At 50.7% G+C, this 8,453-nt stretch overlaps 1 long non-coding RNA gene across 1 annotated transcript; it reads left to right on the top strand.

The window, feature by feature from the left end:
- The first annotated feature begins 1,566 nt into the window (after positions 1–1,566).
- Positions 1,567–3,409, top strand: LOC116446690. The gene is made up of 2 exons (XR_004241312.1): positions 1,567–1,775; positions 3,125–3,409. It is a non-coding gene; the product is annotated as an uncharacterized LOC116446690 (long non-coding RNA).
- The last annotated feature ends 5,044 nt before the right edge of the window (positions 3,410–8,453 follow it).

Here is an 8,453-nt window from a genome sequence, read left to right as displayed (position 1 = left end):
CCTGCTTTTCCTGCTAAATAGAGTCAGCTGGCTTTGCAGGGAGCTGCACAGGGAAAATCAGCTCTGTATCAAGGTCGTTCATTTCCCCAAGGGCAATAAACTTCCACAAAACTGATTGTCAGAGGACTGAAAGCTGGGTTTTGAAGCCGGCCTGAATTTAGCCCTGTAACTCTGCTGGTTACTCGCTGGGCTGGATGCAAGCTCTGGAATGACTTGGAGAAAGGTCAAGGGAAAAAAAACCCGATGTATTTCAGCATGTCTGTCCTTTTTCTCATTCTTTTCTTCTTCTTAGCAGCACTAAAACCGTGCTTTGGGGAGCCTGTGCTCTCTGGAAGGCTTGGGTGGCACCCTTGGGCTGGGTGCCACCACCCTTGACACGCTGAGATGGCTTTCAGGTGCTTGGCAGTTCGGTGAGCACAAAGCCATGAGCCAGTGAGTTTGGCCAGCCTCCTGCAAGGCCTTGACATCAGGAGATAAGGAGCTCTTAGGAAAGCACAGGAGCCATCCTTTGCCTCACTCCTGCTGTTGGGTGGCTCCTCCTTGGGACTCCTGTGAACCATCACCCATCGCAATTTGGCTTTTCCGCGTGCCTGGGCTCTGTGAGGGTTAAATGCCAGCGTGGCACTGCAGCTGTGCCTCTTTTTGGCTGAACATCAAGAGGCAGGCATCCAAATGTCAGGGTTTGGGGTGTTTTTTCTTCCTTTCTGTGCCATCCAAATCTTTTCTAAATGGAGGGGATTAAAACAAGGAGGCAGAAACGAGATCTGTGTGTAATCTGTGCTCTCCTTGAGGCTGCAGAGTTGTGGGACCCCAGGAAAACCAGACCTTGCAGCCTTTCCTTTGCTGCAAAGGTGTCTCTTGCTGAAATAACCAAAGATTTGCCTCCAGCTGAAGCCTCCAGGGCATGGAACACTACCAAGGGTCATGTTGGCAAGACCAGCCCCTAATACTGGACTGCAGCTGAGTTGGATGGGAAGCCTTTGAAACCAAAGATCTCTAAGATTTCATCCTCATGAGGTGGAGAAAAAAGAGCTGTACAAGAGCCAAGTGCACTGGTCACTTCTGGGATGGTACTGGTTAAGATTTTGTGGCACAAGGAATTAATTTTTCTTGTTCTCATAAGATCATAGAATGGCTTGGGTTGAGAGGGACCTTAAAGCTCCTCCTGTTCCAGCCCCTGCTGTGGGCAGGGACACCTCCCACTGTCCCAGGCTGCTCCAAGCCCCAGTGTCCAGCCTGGCCTTGGGCACTGCCAGGGATCCAGGGGCAGCCACAGCTGCCCTGGGCACCCTGTGCCAGGGCCTGCCCACCCTCCCAGGGAACAATTCCCAATTCCCAATATCCCATCCATCCCTGCCCTCTGGCACTGGGAAGCCATTCCCTGTGTCCTGTCCCTCCATGCCTTGTCCCCAGTCCCTCTGCAGCTCTCCTGGAGCCCCTTTAGGCCCTGCCAGGGGCTCTGAGCTCTCCCTGGGTTGTTCTCTTCCCTTCTCCAGGTGAGCACCCCCAGCTGTCCCAGCCTGGCTCCAGGGCAGAGCTGCTGCATCCCTCAGATCACGCTCTGGACTCACTCCAACAGCTCCACGTCCTTCCTGTGCTGGGAACCCCAGAGCTGGAGGCAACACTCGAGGCGAGGTCTCACCGCTTTCCTGTAAGGTCTTGGGAGCTGAGAAGCCTCAGGAGAAACGTCACAGCCCCATTCCTTGCTCCCAGACTCCTCTGCAACCTGTGAGGGCACCTCTTGCAGGCTCCCTGGGATGCTGGGAACACAGAGGGTAACGCTCAGCTGCTTGTCATGCTCTCTTCCCACCTGTCCTCCTTCCCTTCTGCTGGGTGTGACACATGCTTCTCAGGGTGTTGGGAATCCTGACAGTTGCTGGAGTCTGTTCCAGAAGCCAGGCTGTACTTGTGATTTGAGGTTTCTTTGAGTAAAGCGGGGGAGAAAAAAACCAAATCGTTTTTTTTTTTTAAAGATGGGCTATAAGAAGAAAACGGGGCAGAACAAAATGGAAGGTTGAAAGAGATTGACAGGGTGGTTTCAGCAGCTGCTGGCTCTCACAGCATCTCATTTTTTATCCCAAAAAAAAAAAAAAAAAAAAAAAGGCACTTTTCCAAGCAAGTGTCTTCATGCTGCACCCTCTCTGCTCTTGGTGTGAGCGGAAGGCAGTGCTGGATGCTCCTCTGCAAGTGGCAGCCAGTTTGCTGCCGGCACTTTCCCAGGTGAAAGCATTGTGCAGATGTCAAGGGAGTGTCTCCAGCCTTGAAAAATCAGCTGTCATTGCTTTCACCTTAACCTGAAATGAGATCCCAGGGGTGGGGAGAGGATAGGACAGCCAAAAAACCGAACTCCAAGCCAAATTAGGCCTGCCTCTGAGAGCAGTTTTCTGTTCCAGAGGTCCCTTTCTCTCCACATGGGGGTGAGCTGGCCTTGGGCAGCTGCCAGGTGCCCTCCTGGCTGCTCTCTCACTGCTCCTCCTTGGCAGGACAGAGGGGAAAAAATAAGGTGGAAAATCTCCTGGATCAGGATAAAGGCAGGGAGATCATTCATCAGTTACTGTCATGGGCAAAACTGACTTGCCTTAGGGAGAAATTAATTTAATTTATTGCTAAAATTTGTGCAGCCTGGAGAAGAGGAGGCTGAAGGGAGACCTGAGAGCAGAATTTAGCTTCCTCCCGAGGGGCAGCTCCAGTCTCAGCTCTCTGTGACCAGGGGAGGTTTAAGCTGTATTTTAGGAAAGGTTCTTGCCCCAGAGGCACTGCCCAGGCTCCCCAGGGAATGGGCACGGCCCCGAGGCTGCCAGAGCTCCAGGAGCGTTTGGACAGCGCTGCCAGGGATGCCCAGGGTGGGATTGGTGGGGGGTCTGTGCAGGGCCAGGGGTTGGATCCATGATCCTGGTGGGTCCCTTCCAACCCCCATGATTTTATGAGTAAAATAGATGTGGATAGTGAAAAACAAAGACAAAAATTAAAACAACACTTCCTCTCCAACCCTCTTTGCCCAAGCTCATCTTCGCTCCTTCATTCCCAGCTCTTCTATCCCTGTCTCCTGAGGGACTGGGAACGCTTGCAGTCAGCCCATAACATCTCTCCTCTGCCATTCCTCCCTCTTCCCACTTTTCCCCAGGAAGTACCGGGCAGAGGCAGCAGAGCAGCTCCAGCGGTGGAGGACATGGGCCGAGACATCCGAAATGTGGGCTGCAGGCAAACGGATTTATCCTTAGGGCTTCCCTTTCCAAGTCCAGTGCAGGACACAACAGTGACCTTGCCTTGAGAAATATTTGGGGTTCAGCTGATGACCGTGCTACTTGAGGGTGCCATGAGATGGCCAAGTTATTTCGAATTCCCACTTCCCTGTTTGTCCTGGCCTTGCAAGCGTAGCAGTTTAATAAATGCTTTACAACGCTGAGAATTAAAGGCTGCTTAATGGCTTGTCACTTCAGGTTTGTGTTACTGCAGCATTTGCATGAGGGCATTCATGGTTTTGGCACTCCAAGCCACCGCAGAAGTCCGAGCTCCTTGGCTCGCCCAGCAACAGGAAGCAGGGCTGGGGGTAGATCCACAAGGGTTGGGTTTCCTGTGGGGTGGGCAGGAAAGTTCGGGCAAAAATAGGCAGCTCCCAGTTGAGCCAGGCTAGAGCATCTGAAGTCTGTGGTCCTCCCACTTCCCTTCTTCTCTGGCAGCTACTCCAGCAGCAACAGCTGCTTCTTCAGCCCAGGCAGCTGAGCTCTTCTTCCAGAGCAGAGCAACCTGGGCCCAAGCCACCATCCCTGTTAAATGCCCCCACGTCATGGCACGGCGAGCCGAGCTGGGCGCTGAGCTGAGCAAAACCCCCAATCCCTGGAAGCTGCCAGGACTCCAGCTGGATATCTGGAGTAAAGAACCTTCCTACCCTTCTCCTGGCTTTGCTTTCCCCTGTGAGCCACCACTTTTTCTCAGGAAAATGTGTTTTGAGTACTCAGCCTGCGATGCATTGGATGTGGACCCAGCTTTTTGTTCGGAAGGAGTGTTTTTGGCTACGCCACTCAGAACTGGCTGAGGCTCTTTTTCCAAGAGACCTGTAAATAAGCAGGGTAACCACAGTGGTGTAGCTGGGCTCCAGAAGAAGCTGAACTCCAAATGCTGAGGCAGGAGTAGCTCACAGAGCTCCAGGTGCTTTCTGCCTGCTGAAAGATGATGAAATGGGTGTTGAGCTCCTGTGTGTATGGATTTTATCACCTGGAACTGCCCTGAAATGGGCTCTGTAATCCAGCTTCTGAATCTTAGAGGAGAACTTCTTCCCTGAGCCCCTGACTAACTGGCTATGATCTTTACAAGTGTAAATAATGCTCTGTTTCCCCTTGTCCCTGTTCTCTCTTCCTACCCTGTGTTGTTAGTGATGTATCAGGCCTCATCTAGGTTGGTCTAAAACCCACATTAAACACTTTTATTTGGTCTAGCAATGTGAATATATTTTCCTTCTGTAAGGGAGAGACCTTCAACTCTTCCAGTTCCTGGCTTATTTCTAGGAAGCAGAAGACATCCATTGTTGGTAGAGCCCAGCTGCAGTCTTGTCCTCTGAAAATTCCCCCACCTTTGTAAAATCTTTCTGAGAGCTCTTTTGAAACGGCTCCTTTTATTTTTGGAGACCCTTTGGTCGGGTATTCACCTCGAACTATCTGACTCTTGAGCCCATATCAGCTCCAATACTCGACAAGTTTTGGGTGGGGGATCATTCCTTGCCACGAGGAAAACTGACGCTTCCGCTTCGCAGGAAGGAGATTTCTTAGGACTCCTGCAGGAAAATGCTCCCTGCTAATGTGTTGGGAGGGTGGGAACAGCTGCTGCGAATTGGCAGTGCCCCTGGAGGCTCCCAGAGTTCAGAGAGCGAGGGCAGAGCGAGACAAGAGAAGGTGAAGCCAGCAGCTGGTGGAGAACAGGGATCAAGCTGAGAACACCCTTCAGTCATAGCCTTCAGCCGTGCCAAAGGAGAATGTGAGCACTCCGTGTCACTGGCATCCAGCTAAAGAGCAGAAAGGAGCGAGCTAATGAGATGCTGGAATTAATGCGGCGTGCAGGAATGCCGTGGATCCCGGGCGGCTTCCCGAGCAGGGCTGGGAAGCTGAAGTGAGGTGATATTCCAGAAGCATCTCCTCCCTAAGCTTTTGAGCACGGGCACAAAGCCATTGCTGGATTCGAGGGGCTTGGGGTGTGTGTCCTGTCCTGCATGAGCCTGTTTGCTGCTGCTTGTGTTCCTGGATTTTAAATTATTCAGGAGGAGCCGGATAGCAGCTTGTTGAACAAGGAACCTGTTAGAGAGTGGGATCTGTGCGTGGAAGAGGCAGAGGGAGAGGGCTGGTGGAGCTGTGGGCTCTCCTTAAATTAGCTTTGTTCCTAACCTTGATGTGAAGACAGGGTGGAAAGGTGGAACTCCAAGCCTGGCCACGTCTTTGCTCTTCCACAGCAGGAACAACCCCGCTGCATGTCCAGAAAGGGCTCCTGTCTCCTCACCCTGAGAATGACTTCAGCAGACACTAAAATTCACCCCACGGCTCAGAAACTTGAGAAGTGAATGAGCTTAAACGTGTGTATTTTAGCCTTCCCTGCGCTCATCAGGGTGAGAAGCCAAACGTTCTCTGCATGGGAGCGAAAATTTTGTTGATTGCTGGAGTCAGAAGTGGAGGAGAAGAACCTCTCTCCCCCTCACCCTTCTGCAGCCGTCAATGACAGACTGTAAGTGTCACAGTGTGAATGTTGGCATCTTCCACCAGGGCTGCTGGGAGCCACATTTTCCAGCATTTAGTTCTTGTGTGACATGTGAGAGGAGAAAGGCTGTGCTGTGCTGGCAGGAGGAGCTGGGCCATGAGGAGGGAGGGCATCTCTACCCTCCAGCGGGAGCGGCCGACCTTGGTCGCACGTGGGGGTGGGATGTGGCTCCAGAGAAGCTTTGGAAGCCCTGTGGTTGGAAAAGTGCCACGTGGTGAGAGTGGCAGATGGCATGGAGCATCAGTTGCTGCTCTCCAGCCTCACGGTGGCAGCTCTTCCTATTCCTGTCCCTCTCACGCCAAGCGTGGGCAGCAGTGGGTGATCTTGGGGCAGTTTCCTGCAGCAGCTGATCCTTCATAGCATCCACAGTCGGTTTAAATGGTGTTTGTGCCTCAGATTTTTGGGGGCGGGTGGTGATGCTGCTGTAGATCACAGAATTGGTCAGCTTGGAAAAGACCTTTAACATGGGGAAGCCCAACTGTAAATGGTGTGACTTCAGTAAAGAGCTGGGACAGAGTAGGGCTCGATGCAAGGAGCTATCAAGTAGTCGGGTTGTCTGTCCTCAGCAACCTTCAGGATTATTTCTTCTGCCCCCAGACTAATTTTTATCTTGTAGCATGAATCAGCTGTGTCCTTAAAAAAAGCAAACAAAGCCACAAAATCCGAGTCTTTGCCTTCAGGCCTGGTAAGGCCAACACAAGTTTGGGACAAAACATCACTTGGATCTAGCAGTCCCTCTTTACACTCCAGCTGGGAAGGAGGGGATACTGCCCCTAGCCAGGGCTTCCTGCCTTCCTGGCAGGAACGTTTCTGTGAGGTGTTGAGATCATTTAGAACATGTCCATGCATACATAAGCTGCTGGCAATTCCCATTTCACCCTTTAATGAGCTTGGTTTCCAGGAGTGTTTTTGCCACCCAGTTAGGCACCAGTTAAAATTGACCTCTGCAACCCCCAGACTTGGCTCCCTGTATGGCACAGAATCACAGGATAATTTAGGTTGGAAAAGACCTCCAAGGTCATCGAGTCCAACCTTGGCGCCACGCAAGAAATGCTATGACTTTTAAATACAAGTCAGTGGTGCTGCTGTGGTGGTAGAGATCGAGTCCCAGAGTGGTTTGGGTTGGAAGGGACCTTAAAGACCATCTGGTTCCAACCAGGGAATGTTTGATTTTAGTTCCCATGGGCAAACAGCTTGTTGTCACATGTAAACTCTCTGTTTTGGGTGGTGTCATCCCTGCTGGTTTTCCAGTAACTCACAACAAAAAAAAGTGGGACAAAACTACCCTGAAGTTTTACACATTAAACTTGACTAGGAGTTCCCAATTCAGGGCCAGCTTTGTTGCCTGTCACTTCTCAGCCAAGGTGATAAAACACCCTCGGACGAGGAGGATTTCAAAAGCTTTCTTTGCAGCGGTAATTGAGGGAACTTGGATTCTGCAGATGCTGAGCAGCCTGAAATGAGTCTGGAAATCACCTTTGCTATGGTTTGCAGCAGGTTTCTGAGGGATGTCGTGAAGGAAGGAGCAAAACCGAGCATCCCTGGTGTTGGAAATAACATAACTTTTAAAGGTTTTGGTTTTATTTCCCTAGTCAGGCTTGGTTCGCCTTTGCCCTGGGGAGAGGAATTTTGAGTTTTTTTCAGGGGACACCGAAAGATAGACAAAAGATAACAGCCATCACCCAACATCAAGGAACATCACCCCCAGGTGTTGCCCCCTGGCATGACTGGAGACACCTGGTTCAAAAAAGATTGATAAGGAAATCAAGGAGTGAGGACTAAATCAGCGAAGGAATCCGTGGCCAGTAAGAAACCAAATATTAGAAAAATTGTGTCATTGGGGACCAGTGAACTGGGAACTGCTTTGAGGGGGGTTTTTTTTGGTGTATAAATCTGCAGAAAACCTGATTCTCTATCATTTCAAATATAGTGTCAGAGGGTTTTGATTTTCCTCCTGAATTTCGGTGACACTGGCACTCGTGGTGTCCTTTTAAATGATTTAGCACCAAAATTATGTTGTCTCCTGGTGACCTCAAGGCCAGGTTGGACAAGGCTTGCAGCAGCCTGGTCTAGTGGAAGGTGTCCCTGCCCGTGGAACGAGAAGAGCTTTAAGGTCCTTTCCAACCCAAGCCATTCTGGGATTCTGGGATATGATTCCATGACTTGGGATGAGACTAACGTGGCCACCACCCTGGAGAGTGACCCCTGTAACCCATGGAGCTGGAGGTGCTTTTCCACTTGCCCAATCCCTCTTTAATGCTCTGCCTCGCTACTCGAATTAGAGCTTTATATTAAGCACACTGCTTATTAATTAGCAACAATAACCACTGCCTTGTAAGCTAATTATTTTGCCTAATAACAAAACACTTGCCAGGAAGTCTCCGCTTTTTCCAGCAGCTTGAGCTTGCCCCTGGCTTTCCTGCTGCTTCCTTTCAAAGCTGACAGCCCTGGGTGGCTTCGGAGAGGCTTTTCCTGGGAAGGGTTGCTGTCTCACTGCTCCCAGGGATTGCTCCTCCGAACTACCACGACTCAGAGCACTCCCCAAAGGCTTTGCTCAGACCTCTTCACGCAGCTTACACCCCATAGCTGTGGGGTGTTTCAAATATGCATAAGCTGTTGCTGTGTTTCTGGACTATTTATTTCCTACTCAGCTGTCTGGTTTGTGATGGATTTTTTTTTTTTTTCCTTTGTTCTCTTTATTTTTTTACATT

This window comes from Corvus moneduloides, chromosome 7, assembly GCF_009650955.1.
Source record: "Corvus moneduloides isolate bCorMon1 chromosome 7, bCorMon1.pri, whole genome shotgun sequence".
Classification (NCBI taxonomy): Eukaryota; Metazoa; Chordata; class Aves; order Passeriformes; family Corvidae; genus Corvus; species Corvus moneduloides.
Note: the sequence above shows the minus strand (reverse complement) of the source record. Positions and strands in the feature narration are given on the sequence as shown.